General features: G+C 39.3%; 1 long non-coding RNA gene across 1 annotated transcript in view; it reads right to left on the bottom strand.

Moving 5' to 3' along the window:
• Positions 1–21872, bottom strand: part of LOC141371069 (uncharacterized) — a 28658-nt gene extending 6786 nt beyond the window's left edge. The window contains exons 1-2 of the long non-coding RNA XR_012375690.1: positions 21738–21872; positions 4394–4445 (exon numbers count right to left, since the gene is read on the bottom strand). This is a non-coding gene — a long non-coding RNA (uncharacterized lncRNA). The remainder of the gene's footprint in view (positions 1–4393; positions 4446–21737) is intronic.
• Positions 21873–24549: the final 2677 nt, after the last annotated feature.

Below are 24549 nucleotides of genomic sequence, written 5' to 3'. Positions count from 1 at the left end.
GACCTTATGTACACCCACCTCTCCCATTACCATTCAGAACATGATCTGGGCCTTGCTGATCTTCCTATCCAGAGTAGACCTCAGTGCTAAAAATCTCAGTAACACTCTTGCCTTCACTATTGATCTCCCTGACCTCCAGACCTTCTGCTATTCTCACCAGCTACAAAGGATACTGGCAAACAGCCGCACACACAGCTAATCATTCTACCTTGTCTCTTTGTGGGCTTTTTTTTTTTTTCCCTTTTTGTTCAAGGGCTGCTGGCAATCCACAGAGTAAGTCACAAAACTAATCCCAGGGCTTTAAATGAAATGTATTTAGCTACCGCAGTGGGGCCTTCCATGCTGCTTGGCAGTGCTTTTGCTTTCTCTTTTTAGTTCCCTCTCACATTCTGCTGAGTCCTGATTCTAAACTGCCTTGCCTTCTGTAGGCTCTCTGAGCCTGGTCATCATCCTCATCATCCTCCGACTCTAGAGTTATCTGGGGCCTACTTTCCTGTTGTGAGTGAGAAAACCTTCTCTTCCAGGATTCTCAGTGTTTTCAACCATTTTCCACTCTTGTCCTCTAATCCCAGGGAAAGAGGCATCCTTCTGCTTCATCACTGGTCTCAATCTCACTGCCTTCTGCTTCTGCTGGGATCTGGCTCTGCTGGTTATCCCCTTTGAATTTTAGTCCAATATGTTCTCTAGAGTTACTGAACATTCCCCTCTGTTTGACAAACACGCTCAAGTTGCCATCAACTAAAAACAGACACACAAACTGAAGAAACAAGTAGTCAAAAAGGAAACTCCCCTGGATCCCTTGACTCTGATACCATCTCTTCATTTTGCTTTGGCTAACAAACATCTTAGTTTGCACCTGCCATCTTCACCTCTTTGACACTCATAAACTCCCTGGGATCCAGCTTCCAACCTCAGTATTCTGATCAGACTGGTCTCTTTGTGATCACTGACATCTTATAGTCTGTAACTCAAATCATTTCTTCTGAGTCCTTAACGTCTGTACTCTCTTTGCACTGTGAGATGCCTTGGCCATCCATATTGATGTAAACTAAATGTTTGTGTCCCCCCACAAATTCAAATGTTGAAGCCCTTCTAATCCCCAGTGTGATGGTATTTGGGAGAGAGGCCTTTGAGAGGTAATTAGAACATAAGGGTGGAACCCTCATGAATAGGATAGTGCCTTGAAGAGAAGAGATACCAGAGAGGAGATTGCTCCTTCTCCCTATGAGAATATAGCAAGAAGGCAGCCATCTGCTAACCAGGAAGAGTTCTCACCAAGAACCCAAACATACTGCACCTTGATCTTTTGACTTCAAGGCTCTAGATCTATGAGAAATAAATGTTTGTTTTTATGGCATTGGGTTATAGCAGCCCAAACAGACTAAGATATACCTCTTAAAATTTCAGTTGAACTTTGTGATGCTGCATGTTCCTATGCTCCTTTGGCTCTCCTTTACTGCTATTAAGAACTACCCTTTGGTCCTCTTCCTTCTTCCTGAATGAGGTTGCTCCTTCTTGATCCTTCTTGTTTCTCTCTGTAGCTATCTGTAGTCTTTCTAAGAATGAAACTTCTTAAAAAATGCCTCCAAACTTTCTGTCATGGCAATGATCTTTCTCAGGCCTACATCTCCAGTTGTTTGCTACATATTTTCTCCTACAGCATGACCCATTGACTCAAACCCAATGCGATGAAAACTAAACTCCATTTTTTTTTCTCCCTATTACTACTTTAGTTCATTCTTTTATCACTGGTTATCAAGAATATAATACCTTCCTAACTGGTTGCCTTACTCCCAGATCCCCTGGTCATAATTCATGCATATGTGAATACATTTTTTAATGAGATTATTTTTGAACTTTGGCCCTGTTTAAAAACTTTCAGTAGCAGCTATTGCTTACTGAAGTAAACCCAGTGAGAACCTTGCTTTAAAGACACTCTATGATGTGGATATACCATATCTTTTCAGGCTTTTTCTTCTAAAACCCTCTACAAATTCCCTATGCTGCAGATAAAACTGACAACACAAGTTTCCATGAATATGCTTTGTGCATTCTTATCTCCATTTCAACAAACTGACATACAAAAATGATAAATAATAGTTTATTTTTAAAATGGGTACCAGTGGATTCACCCTTATGATTTGAAATCATGAACTCGGAGATGCTATCTATCCCTAAACTGTCTCTCAAAATAGTTAAGAAAAAAGGTGGAGTGGAGAGGTATATCTCTGATGTTGTAAGTTGTTTGCCTTTGATCATAACCAGATTTTTTTTCTATGTCTTTCACCCCCCCCCCAAAGAAGACTATAAGCTCTTTGGGGACAGTATATGACTTACTCTTCCTTATATCTTCCAAAATATGAAGCACACACAATACATATTCCACATGTATTTGCTGAAAGGATATGTGGATGGTTAAAGAATAGATACTGTACATACCATCCTTTGAAACAATATATCTATTATTTATCATGCAAGCCTGGTTTCCCATTCCCAAATGAAAACTCTGTGGTAAATATTGGAAAGCCTAGACAAATGGCAATTAAGCTGCTCCCAAATATATCTGGTGATTACAAGGCACTTTGCGATGCTGTTCCCATTTTATCTTCCAGCTTAATTTTCATCTGGAAAGCAATATCCCGCGATTGGCCCTAGCAAGTGACAGATGCCAGCTGGGGGAATTTTGCCATTTATAGCATGAGCCATTAAGCTTTTTCACAAAATTTCCAGGTTTTTTTGAGGCTGGTGATAACTACAAGGATAATGCACATTCTGTATACCAAAAAATGTGAATTAATGAGGTAAAGGAAACGTTTATCTCTTGCAAATGACCAGAGAAATTTTGCCAAATCTCTTCAAGTTGTCTCTTCTCTCTTGGCATTTTCTTGGAAAGATTATGTTCTGGTAATGAGAATTGTACATGATTAGAGAGATATTTATGAACTGATGCAGGCCCTACATGGCCTCAATTAGGGGTTTGGGGGATACTGAAAGTTGACATAGTCTTTGAGACACATCTAGAATATATATTTAAATGCGATCAGTGAAAAATGTCCAACCTCTAAAGTACATCTACACATCCAATGCAAAGTCATGTGCTGTATATATTTGTGTGTGTAGCCAGTCACCTGGAAATGATAACCCTGTATGATATCACTGTATGATATCATAACCCTCTGCTTTTCATTCACTAGACCACTGGGTAGCGTGTGTGTGTGTGTGTGTGTGTGCGCGTGTGTATGTGAAAGGGCAATTGGAGTGCTGAAAATAAGGAAACATTCTAGAGAAAAGCCTATCCTGGTAAAACTGACAAAAGCTGATATATTTAAAGTAAAAATCCTGGATGATTGAGGATATAGACAGCCACTCTGGGTGATTCTTACTCTTAGAGTAAGAAAGGAGAGAGTTTCAGGGGTTCGTGCTCTATACTCTGAATGGTTTGTATCCACATAACTACATAATAGACTCTGTACTTGGAGTCCACATACAGTTTTCCTTATGCTCATAGTCTTCAACTTTTAACACATTCATGACAAAGTGAAAATACTTTTTGCTCTGATTTCCTAGGCCAAATAGTCCCTTATCCAGGTCAACAAATTGACCTCCACCCTAAAGGGCATGGGGCAAGTGGAACTCTTTAGGTAGTTTTGTTTTGTGGTCTGTTGGATACCATCACTCCCAGATAGCTAGAATACACTCTTTCCCTTTAGGACTTGATTTTGCTTTTATCTGCCTTTTTTCTTTCTCTCTCTGTCAGATTTTCCCTCATCTCACCCTTTACCTTTCCTGCTCTTTCTTCTGTTCCCTTTGTTTTCAGCTGTATAATTCTAGATGCTTGGAAGTTAATGTGGCTTGTTAAATATTCTCTGCACAGAGCCTGGAGAAAAGTGTGCTATATATGTCATGCAAATAATGATAAGGAATCAAATTCCGCTCTGTGCTTTTGCCACTTACTGGTAATAAGTTATGTAATAATGTACTAAATGATCAATTGGTAGCCTGGTGAGGTGAAAGCACTTCTCTAAGTGCCTTGTGAACACCCTGGGAGTGACTTACGTATGGGGAAGAATAAAAACCAATAATACATGTCAGCTCTGATCCACTTGAGAATTCACATCCTGAGAAATTTCAGTGGAAAAATGTAATTTCTCATCCAAAATGACATTTGATTTGCATTCAAAGAGGGATACTTTTCTGGTCTGGTTGCTCTAGGAGGGAGTTCAAAACTCACGAAACCTTTTATATCCTTAAGTTTTGTTCATTTCCCATTGTCAGTGAATGCTTACTAAGTTCATGGCACTGCCTAAAAGGAGAACTGAATTAAGAGCAAAACTGGTCTGGCTGGTGCCTCTGAAAGCTTCTATAGCCCAGTCTCACCAAAAGTGTCTCTTACCTGGAACCCAGCTAAGAGTTCCTTCAAATTGTTAATATCCCGATCTTACAACCTGCATGTACAAAAAAGAAAAGCCTGTTATCTGTCATGCATCGATAATCCCAAATCCAATATAACTCCTGCCCACAACTTTGTTGAAAAATACGTATGCACATTTAAGAACAATGTCAGTCTATAAGAAGCTTAAGGGAATGCATACAGAAAGACTAGGGAAAGTAAGATCTGCTACAACTATTAGAGGGAAACTCAGGGGAATGGTATGACCTGAGATTGGCCTTGAAACAAGAAGAGCTCTGGCTATGCTGGCCAGTGTGGTGTAATGAGAAGAGAAGGGATTTTGGGGACAATTTGTCCTGACTGAATTCTGCATGGCTACTTATAGGCTGTGTGACCTCAAGCTAGTTGTTAAACCACTCTGCATCTCAGTTTTCTTCTGAGAAAACTGTGCTGAGATGCATAATAGGTGCTCTTTAAGTCATAGGTTGAACTGGGTGGAAGAGTGTGGAGAGAAGGCACTTTAGGCACCTGGAAGAGCTAAGCAGGTGTGGACCACAAGGGAGCAGGATTGATAGGGTGGAAGAGAGGCTACTGATTGGCTAGTGCAAAAGGTGATCTGGACAGGAGTTAAAATCAGCTTAGATTATGGGAGAAAGTAGAAAGCGTGCAAGTCAAATGTTTTTGAGTTCAGTTAACCAGAATTCGGTTAACCAGAGCACTCAATTCTCTCCTATGAAGCGATCTATTGTATGAATTGACACTCTCCTAATAATGCTTCGGGTCTCAGTTTTCATGTCACCTCCTGGAAAAGCCTTACCTGATCCCATTGCATTTCAAGTGTGCTGCCTTTCACTCAAGATGAGTGTGTTGCTTGAAGACAGGTCAAATGGTGCCTATTATTTATTTATATGTGATTTATTAAACACAGAGTATGTGCTTAATAAATATTGACGGCTGGGAAAAAGGGAGGCAAAGGAAAGAAAAGGGGAAGCGTGAGAGGGTGAGGGAGAAGGAAGAGGTAACTAATGCAGAAGTTGGAGTGAGGTGATTCCAGTGTGATGAGGACAAGTGCTTTGAAAGCTGGGTGGTCAGCAGGGAGCAAGAGCTGACCTTCGGCAAATCTCTGACTTTGGCTTTTGTTTAAAACAGGCAAGGAATTTAACTTTCCAATGCCTAAGTGATTCAGAGACACTCTACAACTACCCAACAGAAGTGCATTTTCCTTAAAAGCCCTGCTCCTCTCTTTTCTGCAGCTATTTTCAACTGCTTAAGTGCAGCTGCAGAGAGAAGGGAAGTCAACAATTCCCGCAGTCATTTCTTGAAAAGAGCAAGCAACCAGAGAGGACCACTTTCAGAAGTAACTATTTTGCTAAACCTCCACCCCTCAATTATACATTTATCACTGATTCTAAAATATGTTTTTCATATTTTAACATCTCTGCAATCAGGATGCATTTTTAATCCATGGCATATTGCAGTCATAAACAGTTGTGTTTTTTCTTTCTTGGTCATAAATAAAATAGTTATGCCTCTTTTTTAAAGATTTTATTTATTTATTTGAGAGAGAGAGTGTGGGGGGGGAGTAGGTGCAGAGGGAGAGGGAGAATCTCAAGGAGACTCCCTACTGTGCTCAGAGCTCGATGCAGGGCTTGATCCCAGGACCCTGAGATCATGATCTGAACCGAAAGCAAGAGTCAGACGCTCAACTGACTGAGCCACCCAGGCGCCCTGATAGTTCTACTTCAAGTACATCTTAGATAAGATAAAGTGAGGGTTCAGCGAATTTAGGCGTTTTCTGAAAGTAACCCTGGGATTTGGTAACAGAGCTAGGATGAGAGAACCCTGATCTTATTCCCAATGTGTCACTCTGCTCCTGATTATGCTCTCTTCTCTCTCTTAATCCATATGTCAAAAACTGCATATACTTCATGGTAAAATTGCTTTTCTTTCTCCACTACAATAAGCAAGTCCATTTTGGGATTGGGAAAAGATCACTTAGGAAACCTGAAGAATTTATGATGATCAGTGTGGGATGCAGAATCATTCAAGAAGATGCTTGCCACCAAATTAGTTCAAAGGGACTCAGTTCCACCCCTGTGAAACCAGGGGATGCAGCAGGGACACCATGGCAACATACATTTCCATCATTGTTCTGCTGCCTCTTCTCAGCCCTGAGGGCCTATATAATGAGACCTTGACTGGCCTGGACTGGATCAAATTGTAATGCATTTTGTTGTTCAGTGACTATCTGGATTTTAATGCCATCATGCCCTGGATGGCCTTGCCTGACAATCTGGAAGCCTGAGGGAAATAAGTCTCTTTATATTATGCATGATTTGAGGGTCCCACAGTCAGTCATCTCTGCTCCAAATAATGAATGGGCAAATACAAGTCTCTGTAGGGAAGGAAGATTTGGAACCCTGAGGTTTTGGTCATACTCTTCACAGTGAGTGTCTTGCTTCAGAACACTCATTCAGTTACATTTAGCTGGTTCCTGCATATATATATTATCCTCGTCTCACAAAAAAAATAGTTTCTCATGCTAGAATTTTCTACACTCAACATTGGGTCTTGTGTACTTGTCATTTTCTCTCTAGGCTACTTTGTGTAATTTATTATGTTAAATATGTGGTTGAAGAAAATTCCTAGAATTTGCCTGGACTTGGTCATTAAGTTGTTGGGGTATTTTCATGGGGCTCTTATATAACTGTTCCTATATGTTACACCGTGACAGAAATCTATGAATCTTGCTCTCTGGCTGCATCTACACCACTGAAATTCTCTAATTCTCTAGAGAATTTAGTAATTCTCCTAGGATTAGACTTTATCTTTATGATTCTACAAGAGAGTCAAATTATCCCTTAAGCAATCAACTAATTTCAGAAGGAAAAGAAGGAAATTGAATTAGAAGAGGGATTTAGAGACACTTAAATTAATTAATTAAATGTTGAGACAGAAAATAAATGAATAAAATGTTGAGACATGAGTCAAAGACATAAAAAGAACAATTTATGATCTTTCATATGGTTGTCATCACCTGCACACATTTACTAAGTTGTTACTTCTAAATAATCATATAACATTTGAGCACATCTATGTGCAAGAGATTAAGTTGTTGGCACTTTAGTCTCTGACTTAGAATTTAGAGAACCTGAGTAACTGGTTATATAGATTCCCACTGATTTTTTTTTTTTTTCTGTCTAGGTCTGATTTTTTTTTTTTCTGGGAAATCTCTCTCTCTTTCTCTCTCTCTTTTTACTTTTAAATGTCAACTTTTAATAACAAAGGTTTCATCTGTGTCTACACCATACCACCTTGAACGCACCTGATCTCCTCTGGGAAATCTCTCTTATCAAATTCTCTCCTCATTAGAATGGAAATAATCAAGATATTGCATCATCCTATGTTTCTGGTCATAGTCCAGAGGTTCACAAAAGACACAAATTGGGTCTACCAGGGACCCTTCCTTAGGAAATTGGAATTGGGCCAAAAAAATTCACTGGGTGCACCTGCAGCATGTAGACTCAGTACCTGCTAGCCACCTTGCTTTCCCTCATATAGTTATCTGAAAGAGAGATAGAAATATGGAGCTGGAGATGAATAAAGGGTATATGTAAAGGGGAGCAGAGATGAAAGTTGGGAGGTGTTTCTGATGGTATCAGAGGCCCTGTCCTAAAGCTCAGTTTATTTCCTGTCCTTGTAGCCTCCTGGTATTTTTCATTTTATTTTTCTTAATTAATCATGAGTGGGTTTCTGTTACTGGCAACCAAAAAGTCCAGAGTAACAGGGATAAATGTTTAATGTGAACCGATCTCATAGGGCTATAAGATCAAGTAACCCAGGTCCAAACTCAGTTTTGAATTCTGTCCTAATTAGTTTAGAAAAGCTTTGGGGAATAGGTGGGGTGCTCAACTAAATGAAGAAAAGATCTTCTAAATGTATTTTCTGACTATTCTACTTTCTATATTTTGGATTGTCTCCTCAACAACTTTTACCGAGCACCCACTGTATGAAAACCATTGGAAAGAACTATAAATACAAAGGTACTTCATACTCCGTACACTCCCCATACTTAAGGATCTTGTAATTTAGTTGAGAGAGAAAATGCATCGAGGAAAAATTCTTAAGTATACTACCAAAGCACCAACTGTATAAATACAAATTCAACAGAACAAACTCATTGCATAAATGCCAAGGGGTGACAGAGTAATGAGCAGGTTCAGGGGAATGATCTCTAAGGTCTGCTTCAGCTGCAAAATGCCAGAAGGTTGCATATGGCTGATAATTGGATAAGGCAGCATTTAGCAGGAACCCTCAGCCTTAGGGAGCTTGAACAAATCAGGCCAAAGACAAGCCTTTGCTTGTCTTTGGATAAAGCTTGAACATTGGGAATGCATGTTGTTCTGGGTTGCAACAGATGCTTTCTTCTCTGATGGCAGCAAGGGGACTCCTGATGGGGATTTGGAATCCATCTGAGAGAGGGAGGCAAGAGAGGACAGACCCCGTGTCCTCTTCCAGGAGGCTTTGGCCAGGAGAGAAAGGGGATGGCTGCTCTTATCACACTATCTTTGCTGGCCTTCTGTATTATTTCAGTTTGAGTTCCAAGTCAGCATATGTACATATTTTAATTTTCTTATTTCCTGTCATTCATTTAGAATATTTCTTTTGAAGATCCTTGTTTTAAATGAATACTATAGAGGGGAGAGTCTTTGGCTTTGTGTATTAAGAGATTTTGATATGAGCTAAAGCAGCCTAAACAACTTCATTTCTGGAATTATCAGGCTCTATATTAAAGCGATGCTTATTTATCATTTTCCCTCCCTAAACTGTTAGTTCCTTGACCACAAGGAATATAGCTGTTGGAAAAGAAAAATGTTTTCCCTTGTTCTTAGCACAATAGCTGACACCTAATGAGCACTAAATAGAGGTGGAATAGCTGAATAGTTAAAGAGTATAGACTATGAAGTCAGAGATTTGGTGTCAAGTATTGACTATGCAAATTGGGTATGGACCCTTGGGCAGGTGAATGTCACTTAGTCTTCTTCTCCATAAATGGAGTAATAGTATATACCTTATGTGGTTGTTACGAAGAGTCAAAAGTGATAAGGGAAAGCACTCAGCACAGTGCCTGGTACATAGTAAGCTCCTAAGAAATGGTTGCTGTTTATTTATGTATTAATAGCTGCTTGTTGAATAAATAGATAAATAAATGAATGGTTTGATAGCATTTTATGAGAGAGAGGTTTTACGATAAATATTTTGAACTAGAAAAAGATATTGAAATAATCAGAAATTTAAAAAAGAACCTCACTATTATTAGAGGCTATAAGATTGGTTTCATTTTCTATTACATTTTCATTAGTATTATTAGAAAGGATGGGAACAGAGCTCTGTGTCTTTAATTCACTTAGATTTGTGTGTAACTGGGAACACTGACATGCCTACAGGCACATGACTTATAATGTGGAGATGAATCTTACTGCTGCTGGAAGCATCCCTGAAGCCTAGAGATATCCCCAGCTCTCCTCTGGATGTAGTGACAAGCAGATTTGCAGATGGGAGATGGTACTGGCAGAGGCTGATTTGTCAAGCAAATAATGGTAAGTCTTTTGTCATTTAAACTCTGGTTCATTTGGAGGGTGGGGGAGGGAGAATTGCCTTTTGTGCTGAGGCTGTAATACCAAGGCATTGTAGGAGCCAGAGTCTGTGGATCTTATCACTAAACTTCCTTAGGTCCTACAACATGAAGTGAGGATCTCTTTTAATAGTGGAATTCTTTTTACAGCTTAATTTGCAGCAGCAATGGAATTAAGATTAAATTCCATCTCTGAGGCCAAGAGAAGATAATTTACTAAAAGTAAAAATCAGAACAGCCATTCAGCTCCTACTAGTCAAACTCACAAAATAATAATGGGGAGCAAAAAAGGAAACTGAAAAGAATTTTGGTTAATGTATTAGTTTCCTAAGGCTGCTGTAACAAAGTAACACAAACTGGGTGACTTAAAACAACAGAAACTTAATTGTTTCATAGTTCTGGAGGCTGGAAGCCTGAAATCAAGGTGTCCCAGGGCCATGCTCCCTCTGAAACATGTAGCAGAATCCTTCCTTGCTTCTTCTTAGCCTCTGGTGGTTTGCCAGCAATCTTTGGCATTCGTTGGCTTGTGGATACCCCACTCCAGTCCTCTCTGTGTGTCTTTGTATGGCCCTCCCTGGGTGTCTTCACACCATCTTTCCTCCGTGTTTGTCTCTGTGTCCAAATTTCTTCTTTTTAAGAGGACCCCAACCATATTGGATCAAGACCCACCCTAATCACCTAGTATTAACTTGGTTACCTCCATAGAGAGCCTCTTTCTAAATAAAGTCACATTCTGAAGTACTGGGGTTTAGGACTTCAACATATTGGTTTTGTTTTGTTTTGTTTTGTTTTGTTTTGTTTTGTTTTTGTTTTTGGTGGGGGGGAGACAGTTCAGCCCACAGCAGCTTTGTTAATAAAACAAAGCTCTAAGTCTTTACCTATTTCTAAGGGGCATGCTTACATTAAGCACACTTTATTGAAGCTGAGGAATTTTTCTCTCTAATTAAGTGTTGTGGAATGACCAACTGTAAAAGAAGTCAGCTTGAACTCTGGGATACTAGCTATGAAGGAAAAGAAGTCCTCAGCATAGAAACACCAGTGTTTGCCTTAATAGCAGGGATCATAAGAAGGGTATTTGTAGCAAGTAAGTTAGCCTTTCTTGGGGCTTCACTGCCTGAGCAAGGGGACCATCTGGGGGCTGTCACAGCTGCTCTGACCACTCAGCCTGCCCTTTAAAAACAGGCTGGGAGGAGCTGCTGGGCATCTCTGTTGGGGCAGCCAGGCCCTCCCAGCCTCTGCCCCAGGACCACCCACTACTTCATATTTTAGTCTTTTCCATGTTGCAGATGGTGGATGCTGAGGATGTTCTGGGGGTGGTTCTCAGGATCATTCTGTATGCAGATGGACAAATCTCATTGGTATTGCATGTAAAGCCATTAGTACAGCATCTAGCAGATGGGCTCAAAAATAATTTGAGGTGAATTTTAAAGTATAATCAGCAATGAAAATAACCGAACTAGATTAAATTTTAAAAATCAAAGGATTTTTTTTTTTTTTTTCTCAGCACTTAGGAAAAATGATAATCATGGTGTTTAAGGATAACTGTTTGGGGTAGGCTAAGTGGTCTTATATCCCAAGTAGATTCCAATCTTTAAAAATTAGAAATCAAGGCGCCCGGATGGCTCAGTTGGTTAAGTGGCTGCCTTTGGCTTGGGTCATGATCCCAGAGTCCTGGGACTGAGCTTCTGGCTTGGCGGGGAGCCTGCTTCTCCCTCTGACCCTCTCCCCTCTCATGCTGTTTCTCTCTTTCTCTCTCTAATAAATAAATAAATAAAATCTAAAAAAAAATAAAAAGAAAATAAAAAGAAAAATTAGAAATCACTGCACAACTTATTACTTATTACCTGTGTTGTAAGTATGAAAACTTTCAAATGAATGTAGGACAGTGATTTAACAAAGCAGATATTGATTGATATACATTGAATTTTAAAACTGAAAGTGACTATTATTCATTTCATTAACTATAATAAATTTAATGAGGAGGAAAATAATGCTTCCCATTTTATAAAAAAAGTGTGTAAAGTGGAAGTTTCTCAGAAAGAAGTGTTAAAATCAGAATGATTTATTCTTAGGTATAACATTAAAATTTATGTCATGATAGGCTGTCTGTATTTTGGTTAATTACAGCTTTATGGATTAAGGGTTTTTTTGTTTTGTTTCAGATGGAAAGTGTTGAATCTTTGTCACTATTTGAAGATAAATATAACTTTTAAATATTTAAACTAATATGTATATAAATATAAATATGTATATATATTTATGTGTGTATATATATATATATATATAACTTATCTCCATATATATTGTTAGAAAATGTCAGTAAGATAGAGGAAATGAGAAATGAAGACTGAAAAATGGGATTGAGAAAGATAAATATAGGGAGTGGGCTCAGGGAGATTCTCTCATTTTAAACTTCCTGGATAAATGCTCTACAATTTCCTGGCCCTGGGGAATGTGCTTTTATCTCTGCAGTTCTGTGTTTTCTATAATTTGACTTATCATTTGTTCAACAGATCATAAAGCTTTGTTTCCTTTGGTCTATAGTGCTGGGGTTGTTACCTTCCCCCCACCTGAGGAATTCTGCTCATAAATCACTGTGTCCAGTCACTTTTTGAGATGGAGGCTACCTTCATGTCTGTAGTTTCCTGACCTTTTATCGGAGGATGGAAACTTTCCGGTAACATTTCCTCCTGCTCTCCGAAGAACCAAGTTGAGATAAAATTTTAAGGTCTCAGGCCATAACTAAAGGAAGTGTTCTTTTCTCTCTCTAGCTAATTTCAGTGCTGCTTATCAACAAAGGTGTGCATGGAAATGGCAGGGCGGAGATGTGGATTATGCACTAAAGGGTGTTGGAAGGCAACAGAAGAGTGGGGACCATGGTAGTAGAAGGCTTTAAAGCTAGCTGTAACATCCCTTGTCTTTGCTTCTTCTCCTGGAATCCCTGTCCTAACCCCACTGCCCATAATTCTTCCTTCTGTCACACCTTAATTTGCAGTCAACACAGTGCACATAGTAATCCCTCTTCCATGCCTTGGCTTACAGTGTTGACCATCAAAATGAAAATTCAGAATCCAGCTCTTGGAGTCCCCACACGATGCATCTTTCCCATTTCATGTGTCTCTCCTAATGGGCTTCTTAAACCTAAAGCTATATTGTGTCAGCTTTGGATTTTAATGTGCACCTGAAGCTTGGAGAATAGCCCAGGACTAGTGTCTCAGTGAGAGGAGAGATGCCTGCAAGGACTTGGGGCAGCAGAGCAAAGGGCTGTGCTGGGGTGTAACTGAGGTTACTGAACCAGGTACACCATGGTATTTCTGCCTCCTGTTGACTCAAATTTTTTCTTCCTGAAACAGCCCTGCCCACGAGTGAAAACTTAGGTAGTCCTTTGACTTTTCTGGTCACTCTTAGTGACCAGACATAAAACGCATACTCAGATAAGTAAGTGTAATGTCCAGTCTCATATAATTATCAAAGCTCCCAACTTGATTTTAAGTTGAGGCATTTCTTCTATCTCCAGTTTGGGATTGTTGGACATTGCAGGTGGAAAGTCCCTGATTGGGGAACGGTGTTCAGCTGCTTTTCTAAACTAGTGGTTCTGATCTTCCCCCTCCATATTCCTATGGAGTCTGGAATGTGGGGCATGGTGAGGAGGAGGAGGGAGCATTGCTTTTAGTAGAGCATACTTCCATGAAGGTTGTCAGTGTGCCATGGACTTGGCAGGTGTTTAAAGTGGACTCTGGCTTGTAAGGGTCCCCTGAAGGCCCTTTAGACTGCCCCCCTCCCACCCCCACCAGCCACTGAACATCTCTTGCCTGCAATTCTCTGAAGAAGGGTAAGATTAAATGTACTGCTCCTTAGGCTGGACTCTTGTTCCTTCTTAGGCATTTAGTGGTAGCTCCAAATTTTTTCTGTTACACTTTTCCATTACATTCTTTCATATCTTTCTTCCTCTTATTTACATATTATAAAGTATAATTAGAAAAAAATTTCTCAACATGAACTATAGGGAAATAAGTCAAATCTTGGGCATAGTCCAGAAATTTTCTTAGTACATTTATTTCTCTTGTATTTCATAGAAACAGATGGTGTCGTTGTCCGGAAGACTCTAGACTCAAGTATGTGGAGAGTAAGCACTGCGTCAAAAGTGACTCTTCAGTACTTTTGATTCTATTGCAAGTTAATGTGGATTAAAGCATAGTCAGCTCAATGAGTTGTGCCACTTAAGGCAATTGAAAACTTTATAATAAAAAGAAGACATAAACCAGTGTTCACACGAACATAGTCTTTTGTAACTCTTAGTGATAATCAGTCTGTGAATGAGGTGTCATCAATTCCACTTGACGATGAAATCAGGTTCAGAGAGGCTAATGACTTGGGTGAGATCACTGAGCAATATAGTGGGACAAAACCAGAATTCACATTCAGAACTTTCTGACTCCAAATTTTGTAGTATTTATACTACACCCTGTAGTATTCTGGAATATACCAAAATGGTTGAAACTTAAGTTAGGGAAATCTGGTCAATAATTTCAAATATTCAGGAAAAGATGCAGAGGGAGGGGGGCTAAGAAAATGCCTTTGGGTGGGAGGACCATATGAGGGTCACTAGTTCATTCCATTTGGCTGAGTAGGCAGGTGGCAGCTTCTTCCCTTCACTTTCTGATTTTCCTGGGTAGAGGAGCATTCTTTGGTCAAAGGGCTGGGATCCCCGTTCAAGTCTCTAATTAAGCTCTCACTAACATTTTGTAGGGGAATGTAGAGAAGAGTGTATATAATGTGGTGCTGTCACTAGGACTCTTTAAGAGCAGTTTCAATAGTATGTTGGGTGGAGAAGGAAACAAAGTAGCATCCTTTTAAAGACTGTTCAAAATAAAATAAAAAGGGAAAGAAGTTCAAAGAGGGCTTGGTCTCAAATATTTTTTTTTTATTTTAGGTTTTTCAAGACCTAGATATATTTATAAGCAGGGAAAGAAGACACGCAAGGAGAGGGACAGAGATTAATTTTGCAAGGAAGGAAGACCATGACATAACTGTGTCATAGCCTAGAGGATATTACAGACAGACAACAGGACTGCTCATGAAAATAAACAAGTTTTCTGAGTCAGAGGTAGAAAGGAGAAAAACTGAGAGAAATAGGGTAAGACGGAGGAGTTGAAAGTCTTCTGTATAATTAAGGGTGATCATAAAATTTATCACCTAAACTACATCCCTTTGAGATTGAAAGGGGCTCCTTCTGGAAGAGATGCTGAGATAACAAACATAAGCTCTAGCTAAAGGTGATGCCTTCCATCTTCTTTCTAAAATTAAAGCCACCCCCCTTTCTTTTTGTTCCCCAAACGTTCCTTACTCTACAAAGTTTACTTCATACCTTTGTGGTAATTAGTCATTAAAAAAATATTTTCCAAGTACTTTTTATGTGCCACTACATGCTGATATATGGTGCAGCAGCCAGCAAAATGTTTCTGATAATGTACCCTATTAGACTTTTTGAACATGAATCCTCAATAAAAATAAACTTATTTATTCATAAATTACATCTGCTACAGAATTAATATATCATGTCCATTTTACTGTAAAAGAGAGTTTGAAGGTGAGATGAAGTTGCAACATGTAATATTTAATAACTGTATTCATTAATGACAGAATCATTTTGTTTCACATGAAGTACTAAACTAATTTTTAGTACCGAATTTTACTAGTACTAAACCTATCACAAATATTTTATTATTTTTGAAATTATTTATTTAAAATTTGAAACACAGTGATTCAGAATCAGCTTCTAAGTAGATATACTTATGCACGACTGGGCAAAACACCCCCCAAAGCACAGGATATGCAAATATGTAACATATACTAAGACAATATTTACAATGTTGGATATCAACTCATACCTTCAATAGGCTTCATAATTTTTTTTGGCTTGACTTTGAGTCAAAATCTCATATGTCATCATTGTGTTTATCTGGTTGATGGCTGACAAAGAGCTCATGACTGTGCCATTCACATGTGCTTATATCACTGGTATTCTCACCAATCTCCCACTTCTTTGGAGGAATATTTTGAAGCCATCAGTCTATCTCTGAGGTTTATTAGTTTAAAAGCAGGTAATATAAGTGACTTATCTAGGTCCCATACTCTATAGCATCATTATATACTAAAGCTAACAACTAAGTGAGGAGACCACTGTCATCCCCTCTGTTAACCCCTTCTTCCTTCAGGATACTCTGTGAACCATATGTGGTATGTCGTTACCTGATCTGGACTAAAACAGTCCTACTGACAAGCATAAAGAAATAGAAGTGGGAATTTTGAAGTCTTCTTTCTGCACCTTGGCAGGTTGACTTGGGGATGCAGGCATGGATTTTGATGTAATACAGACTTTGATTCAAAATTTGCTCCAACATTTAGAAGCTATGTGATCCTGGACAAGTTACTTCATTTCTCTGAAATTCAGCTAGCTATTTGTTGTAAAATAGTGATAATAATACGTGACTCAGGCTTTCTTTCTATTTCTCTCTCTCTTTTTTTAAATTGAGAATTAGCTACAACAATAGCCATGAAAGAAATCCAACCAAGCCTAATGCATAATACATGGCAGGTGCTCATTGACCCATAGGCTGCCTCTCTCCCTCTCTGCTTTTCTTCTCCCATCTTCCTTCCTGGCCTAGCATGATCACTCCACCTTTCATGCTTTGTTCCTGTGTTTGAAAAGTGATGGAGAAAGAGAAACTTGGTATATTTCACCAGCTACTCTGAGACCTCAGATTTATGTTCCTAGAATAGTGGTTTGCAAACCTCTCTTCTCTAACAGAAAATGGGCAAGGGAACCTCTCCCCATATTCATATATGCCACACATTTCTCCCATGACTCATCAACCAGAACAACATATGAGGTCACATTAATAGTAGTAGCTCAAAGTCCACTAGTGTTGCTGGCTCTCCCTACTTAATTGGCAAAAGACTTAAAGCAACCCTGCCAGCCCACCCACTGGTATTTCTGGAACTCTCTAAGGGGTGCCTTAAATGTGCTCACAAGCAGTTTCAGCCTATACACAACCAACAACACTGGGAAGTTTGGCCCTTCCTTTGCTCTTCTGTGCATGATGTCTCCCTGACACAGCTCTATATACTCTCTCTTGCTCCTTTACTGGACATTTCAGTCCCTCCTGTGGCTCTACTCAGCATAGTTAGCACCTGGACTGACTCACCAAAGAAGACCTGAGCTCCATCCTGCCAAATCTGCCTAGGGTCTGTGTCAGGGGAGTGAGAAGGAGTAGGAGGTGAGGGAGGAGGTAGATTCTCCTCCCTGTGCCTAATCTTCTGGCAGGATAGGGTCACAACAGATATAGTATACAATGTAAAAGAAATAATTATTTTAATTAATAATTATAGCTCCATTTCCCTCTCTTGGGCTTCTACATGTGTCCAGGAGGCCAGGACAGGGATAGTTCTGGAAAGATGTACCCAGGATCCCTACTCCATTTTGCTAACTAAACCTTTGTCACGGGCTCAGATCATCATTTTTATTTTTTCCCTTCGCTTAAGTTCCTTATGAATAGACTTTCAGCCTCCATCCAAAAGACCTTTGGGCCATCAAGTTATCTAGCTATATACCCAGATATGCCTAAGCCCCAGAAGGAAGTGTGCTTGAGTTCTGGTTCCAAGGGACTGGCATCAATCTGAGAAACTGGTGAGTACCATCTCTCCAGTTCACTGGAAAGCAACAGCATCAACCTTATCCTCATTCTGATCTTCATCCTTGGCATAATTATAATAATCATCATCATCACTGTAACAGCTACCATTTAGGTGCTTCTTATCAACTGGATGCACTTCATTAAATAGTGCATGAAGTAATTTCTTACATAAGACTTGCTCAGGCATGACCAAGTCCAAGATGAATTTCTACTACGTCAGGGTCTTTTTGTCACCCCTGACATTACTGAACCCTGCCATACTAGTGAGAGGAGATGCACAGTCAGGAACTGGAGGTGAAGACTGTAGAGATACAGACTGGAGAAACCATAGCATAACTTGTATAGATCTGAGCTACCAAAAGCATGTAAGAAGCTGAAAATGTTCTTTTGGCTCCAAATGATGAAGTTCCACTATAATTTTCATAAGTTTGTTCTACATAATTCATTTAAAGGGCAAAAGTAACTTATATTTTCTGCATTGTGCATTTTAATGAAATGCCCTGGAAGCATCAGCATCTCCTTATCTTTCCCTCCTTTGGAAAGAGCAATGTATAATGAACATGCTGACATTGAAATGAGTTATTAATATGCAGCTTGTTTAGTCAGTATGAATCAGCGTTTTTATGATGTTTTGCAAGGATAGGATTATAATTGGCAGGATTTCTGCCTTAAGGTTGATAATTCTGGATTCTAGAAGAAACAAATGTATGAAATATTACTGTTAATTTGTCTTATAAAGCACATAGCCTTACAAGGGATGAGTAAAACTTACAGAGGAGACAAATTAATAAAAACTAATTAAATATGTACTGGCTTTTAAATATTCAGGTCACTGAAATTTTGAGACAACTCTCGAATTATTCAGAACAATAATTTTAAAATTATTATTTTATTTTAAATGTAGGAATTTTCATCCATGATATGTTATCTATAAGATTAATAGATTCTTCCGGGTTTACCAGCTTTCCTCTCATTGACCTCAAAATAGTTATAATTCAAAGTGTTTGTTGACTTTTCCAGTTACCTGATTTGCTAGAACATCTATAGTATTCTTTTTTTTTTTTTCCCCGTCTATAGTATTCTTAGAGAAAGCTCACTCAACCAAACCTAGTTTAGAATCCGTGTTTCTTCCATGAATGCAGATTGTTCTCTCCCTTGGCAAATCAGTTCAGCCTCTGAGCCATTGCATAGGCCTCCCTCTTCCTTCTCCATCAAGTTATTTCCCTCTCTCTTTAGAAACCCCACTCCAGCTTTCACAACATTCTTCTGATTCATCCTCTGTGACCCTCATCTCTACTAGGAAGGACTTAGCAAGTATGTTTTTTGGGAGCACAGCTCTTCTGTGATGCTTTGGGTAAAAGAGTTTCATAAATAAAGAATGGAGGGGAATGTTGCTTTTATTATATCCCTCTGAGAGACTAACAGCATGTCTTAAAAGTTTTGCTGTAAGAAGCTTATCTTGATTAACTTATTTGATCACACATTTATATCCCTAGGAACCATTTTGTGGAATGTGCTCTAGGAACCAACTACCACAGCTGTGATATTTGGATTCAGTTTGCTGCTATCATTTTCAGAGTTTTTAGTCATTCTTTCCCCATTTGATATAAAGTTCTTCAGTTTTGTTGTCCCATCTTGCCAAACATCCACATGCACTCTGCTCCAAGCTGGCTTTTATTCACATCTCCCAAATGAAAAATGGAAGGTTACTGTGGCAGACCTAAAAGTTGCCATTCCTATCTAGATTTGAAAAGATTCCTCCTATTTTTATAAATGGGACCTAGCAAGTCTGTCTTCTGTGACCTTGTTTGTCCCTTCTTTAAATTCTCTAGTCATCACCTTAGTCACAAATGCTGCTAAACAAATTCAACTTCAAAGCCTTGTCATGGGCCTTGTATTTTAGTTCCTATTGCTGAAGTCTGGCCCTTCTCGGGTGTGCAAGCCACAGCTGGTAATGATGGGGACCAGATGATGGCCCAGCAGCACATTAAAGGTTTTTACCAGGATGTGGTTTGATGGTTTTGCTTGGGTATTTTGTTGTTGTTATTTTTTCCTTTGGAATGTGAGTTGTGGCCAAGAATTATTTCCCTGATTGCATTTTTGCTATCCCTCTGCATTTGGAGAGTTGGAAAATGTACAGAGACATAAGGAACATTCTTGTAAACTACTTCTAAAGCTCACTAATAAGCTTTTGTACAGTGATTTTTAGCTGTGATCTTTTGTTTATTCAATAAATATGCTTCTGTTATGTCCAAAGTACCATGCCGACATCTTGGTCTTATCACTTTTACCAAGGCTTCATTATACTAAGTTTTTAAAAAACTCAAATATTTATAGGCATCATTCTTTGAATATTGTAGGACAAATGTCTAACCTTACACTGTATGTTCACATCTTAATGTGGTGGAATGTGCATAGGTATAGGATCACTGGTTGAAGTGCACTGTGCACAACATATAGGCTATTACTATTTAAAATATTTATTGCATTTTTCTCATTATAGAATCATCACATGTTCATTGTAAAGAATTTGAACAATATGGAAAAGGGCAAGAAAGAAATTTAAAATGATCTATTATTTTACCACCATATACATCTTACTCTTTATTTCATGGTTGGCGGAAAAAACAATGAGATAAGTAAAATTGACACTCCAGCCACTAATTTCAGCATTATGGTTGGACAGTTTGCCTATTAGTAATATTTGCCAGACACAGAACCTGTTACTGATTTCATATTCAGAGGTTTTTAATGTGGGAGCTCCCCAATTCTGAGATGCCTTTCTTCCTTCCCTGCCCCTCACCATACTGATCTCTCTTTAGGATATCTTTACCAGTCCCCAGACTTCAAACTACATATCTCTCCCAAAGGTATATCTCTAACCCTGGCGACTCCCTGGAATCTTAACTCATATACCCAACTGCCATCTTAACATCTCCATTTATATGTCCAAGAGGCCTCTCAAATTGAAAACCAAAGTCAACCCCTGATATTCCTTTCTTCAGACTTTTTCACGTCTTAATGTGGAGCATCACATCCATCCAGAGGCTAGATCAAAACCTGAGAAGTTATTCCTGGTTGCTCTTTTTCCTTCACCTCTTGCCCTCATCTAGCATCTGTGAGTCTGGAGAGAGAAAGATTTGGGGTAATGCCAGATTTGCCTGGGCCAAGTCATTATTAAAGAATGTAATTTATAGGGGTCAGTTCTCCCCCTGCTAGAAGCAAATGGTCCTGTCAACTCCTGTGCTGGGGGTAGGCATGGCTTTGGCAGAACAAATGTTTTCCATATTGGAAAAAAGGAAGAACCTTTACAGATGACCCAGCAATATGTAGCATACTTCAACAATTGCTGTTTTTGGCAGCAAAAATGAACCCCAAGGACTGAAATGTTCAAGCAGTGGTCTTCTGAGTAGCTGCCAATAAAGAGTGTTCACCAGGTTGGACAAAGAACAGACTTCCATCAAACCAAGAAATTAGGGGAACTTGGATCAGAGATATCAGAACCAAGAACAGTAGGTTATCTTTTGGGATAATATGTTAATCCATTTCCCCTCTTCTTCCACAAGGCACTTGCTGGAGTGAGCTGTTGGAAGGGGGCTTGGGGGAGAGAATTGGGAAAGGAGTGGAAAGAAAGGAAGGTAAGAATACTCTGGTACAGTGCTTCTCCATGGGAGCTGTTGGCCTCTGGAAGAATGGTTTGTGTTGGTACAAACTTCACTGCACACTGGAAGATATTTAGCATGTCTGATCCTGAATGCCAGAAGTAAATGCTAGTAAATGCCAGAAGGGCCCATCAGCCATTGGGATAAACAAAAATGTCTACATTTCTACGAATATGAAACAGCCCCAACTTCCTTGGGGTCTCTTGGAATCTATTAGGAAGGAAAGAACATTTAAGAGAGATATGAAGGAATGATGTATGTGTGTATGTGCTTGTGTGAGAGAGAGACTGGTGGGTGAGAAATGTTCTTTTACCACCAGGGGCGGTCAGACTCAGGAGGATGTGGAGACTTACTGGATCAAGAGCAACACCTACTTCAGGATCCTCAAGGATTCCTAACACAGGACAGAGTGTCCATTGCCAGGGTCCTATGGGAGAACTCCTTCATCCTCAGCTGACAGGGATTTCTGAGGCCCAGCCAAGATTAGATTTATTTTGTCATATGCATCTAAAATTCTGTTTGAGTAGGATTCTCTCACAAACCCTTAAATAACTAGAGTGTGTGACACATATGAACATCTGTGATGTCATTTTCTTTGTGGTAACATTCCACTGGCCTGAGTAATACTACCTAAAGACATATGCTCTAGCTTCCTACAGTCTGTGCTTGGGGGCAGGAATCACTTTGCTGATCACATTTATATAGAAAGATATGTTGAGGAGAATCTTAGCTTAGACTCAAACCTGCCAAGAATATTTAATCTTATAAATACACCAACATACAGCATACCCTTGGGCTGGTTATTTTACTTCTCTAAACCTCAGTTTTCCTATCTGTTAACCAGCGCTGTGGACAGTTACTTTGCAATGTTGTAGCAAAGAATGGATAAAATTATTATGAAAGTATCTGATACACATTTCGTGACTTAATAAACATTAATTCCCTAATTGGCCAAATAGTCCAGATAATACCTGGGGTAAGGAGACTCCTTTGGAGTGAAGGCCTTATAGAGTTTTATAGAAGTCTGTGTTCTTCAGGTACTTTCCAGCCTTCCTCTTGACCGTCTCATGATTTTGCACAGCCAGCACTAGACAACTTAGAAAAATGAATCTTACCCTCATATGTTTGATTACACATCATGCTACATTTTAAGCTGGAGCATCAAACATACGGGGCTATAAGCAGGAGAAAAGTTTCCATAATATTTATAGAGCCAAAGGAAGGGTACGGTATACATTTCAATCTGGATGTCAGATGCCAATTTTGTTCTAACAATTTGGTGGAAACAAAGAGGAAGAGAAAAAATTCCACTGAACTGATTTGTGCTTCAGGCAGCCCCAGCATTTATACTCCTCGCTGCATGACTGAGCATTTGTTTGCTGTCACATAAGGCAACATTGTCAAAGACTTCTGAATTATCTGTGAAAAACTCAAACAATTAGGTTTCTTAAGAGGCATGCAGAAGTTACACAAGTCAGGAATGCCGGTAACCACATAAACATTAAGATGATAAAAATGAAGTCGGGATCCATGTAGTCAAACATGAAAATGGAACGGGATGTTCAAGGTGCTTTGACTGTTGCTCTTTCTTGCACACAGCCTTTATTATTCACGAAGCTCCACCTTCTTTCCCCTAACCCCCATCTCTGGTTTCTTTCTCATCTCGTCACAGCACAGCCCATCTTGTCGCAACACAGCCCCTATACTCTCCTCACTTGGATGTCCCTGAGATATCCGACCAATATCCCCGTACCACAGAATGGATATTAAAACATGTCTTTATAAGTTTACATAGAACATGAACCTAAAAAAATAATTACAAGAATTGCTGAAGCAAAAAATGTAGCGAAGTCCCAATGCTCTCACTTACTAATTAACCCAGACAAAGGCACACTTTCCAAAACCGCTTTCATTTCAGGTAAGAGTGCCAAAATTAATGAACTATTTAACTAATTTACCTCAGCCAGAGTCTCAAAAATGTGGCACCTAGTTCTTAGGAGAAACACTTTTATTTTTTTAATAGAAGCAGAAAAACTGGGAAATGAGCCAATGGCTTCTGCTTCTCTTGCAGTATCTTCTCTCTTGGCCTGGAGGTTAAATATACTCATCACAGACACAGGCACAGACATAGGTGACCTCATAGGGGCTGAAAAAGGATTTAGAAATAGCAAGAGAGGCAAAAATAACACTGGATCGTTGCTGAGATTTGTATCATACTTGTGCAAAGTAATCATAGCTGAGCATGAACTGGGTACTTACTATATCTGTGTTGAGCCCCCTGCTGAGTGCTTTACAGGTGTTATTTATCTGTTCCTCCCACAGCTCTAAAAGGTAGGTATGCAATGATGATAATAGCAAATATCCATGTAGCATTTATTATGTGTTAGGGAGAGGTCTCAGTACTTTGTAAATGTCAACTCATTCAATCTTTGTAACAATCATGTGAGACGAGTACTATTAGTAATCCTATTTTACATATAAGGAGATTGAGGCAGAGGGAATTTCAGCAGTTTGGCAAAGATCATAGTTAATAAGTGGTGGACCTAGAATTTGAACCCAGAGAGAGTTGGTACCAAATAGTGTTAGCCTAAATTTCTCCTGGGTTAAAAGGATCATTAGCATTTTATATCCAAAGTTTTTGCAGACTTTATACCAAAAGTTAATGTCTTCTAGGTTGCCAAGATTAATATTGCTGAGAAGGGAGACTAGAGTGACCCCAGTTAGGGAGGGAATGAAGAGTGATATGTGGAGAAGATGGGTAAGGATGTGCCCTGTGAAGGCAAAAAAAAAAAAAAAACATGGAAGGTGAGGGAAAACCAGTAAACAGGCACCTAACTGGAGGTGAACTCTGGTGGATTTTAGGTGGGAAAGCACTTCATGTCTTTACAGTGTCTTCAGCCTTAATTCCTGAGGGATGCATTCCCAAGTTGCTTAGTGGCAGCAACTGTGTGCAAATAGCCATCATCTTTTATCTAGACTGGATTCCTAACTGCCATTCATGTTCTTCTATCATCCTTTCACCACCTAACAGCCAAGAGAAGGAGCATTTAAAAGTATAAATCAGATTATGAGGCTCCTCTGTTGGGAATCACCCAAAGCCTTCCATCTTATTTGGAATAAAATGCAGACTCCCCATCCTGCTGTTCAGAGTGCTGCGTGACCTGC

The sequence above is a fragment of the Callorhinus ursinus genome, unplaced genomic scaffold (assembly GCF_003265705.2).
Source record: "Callorhinus ursinus isolate GAN/ISIS: 27379988/994484 unplaced genomic scaffold, GSC_fseal_2.0 scaffold2, whole genome shotgun sequence".
NCBI lineage: Eukaryota > Metazoa > Chordata > Mammalia > Carnivora > Otariidae > Callorhinus > Callorhinus ursinus.
This window is presented reverse-complemented; position numbering and strand designations above follow the sequence as displayed.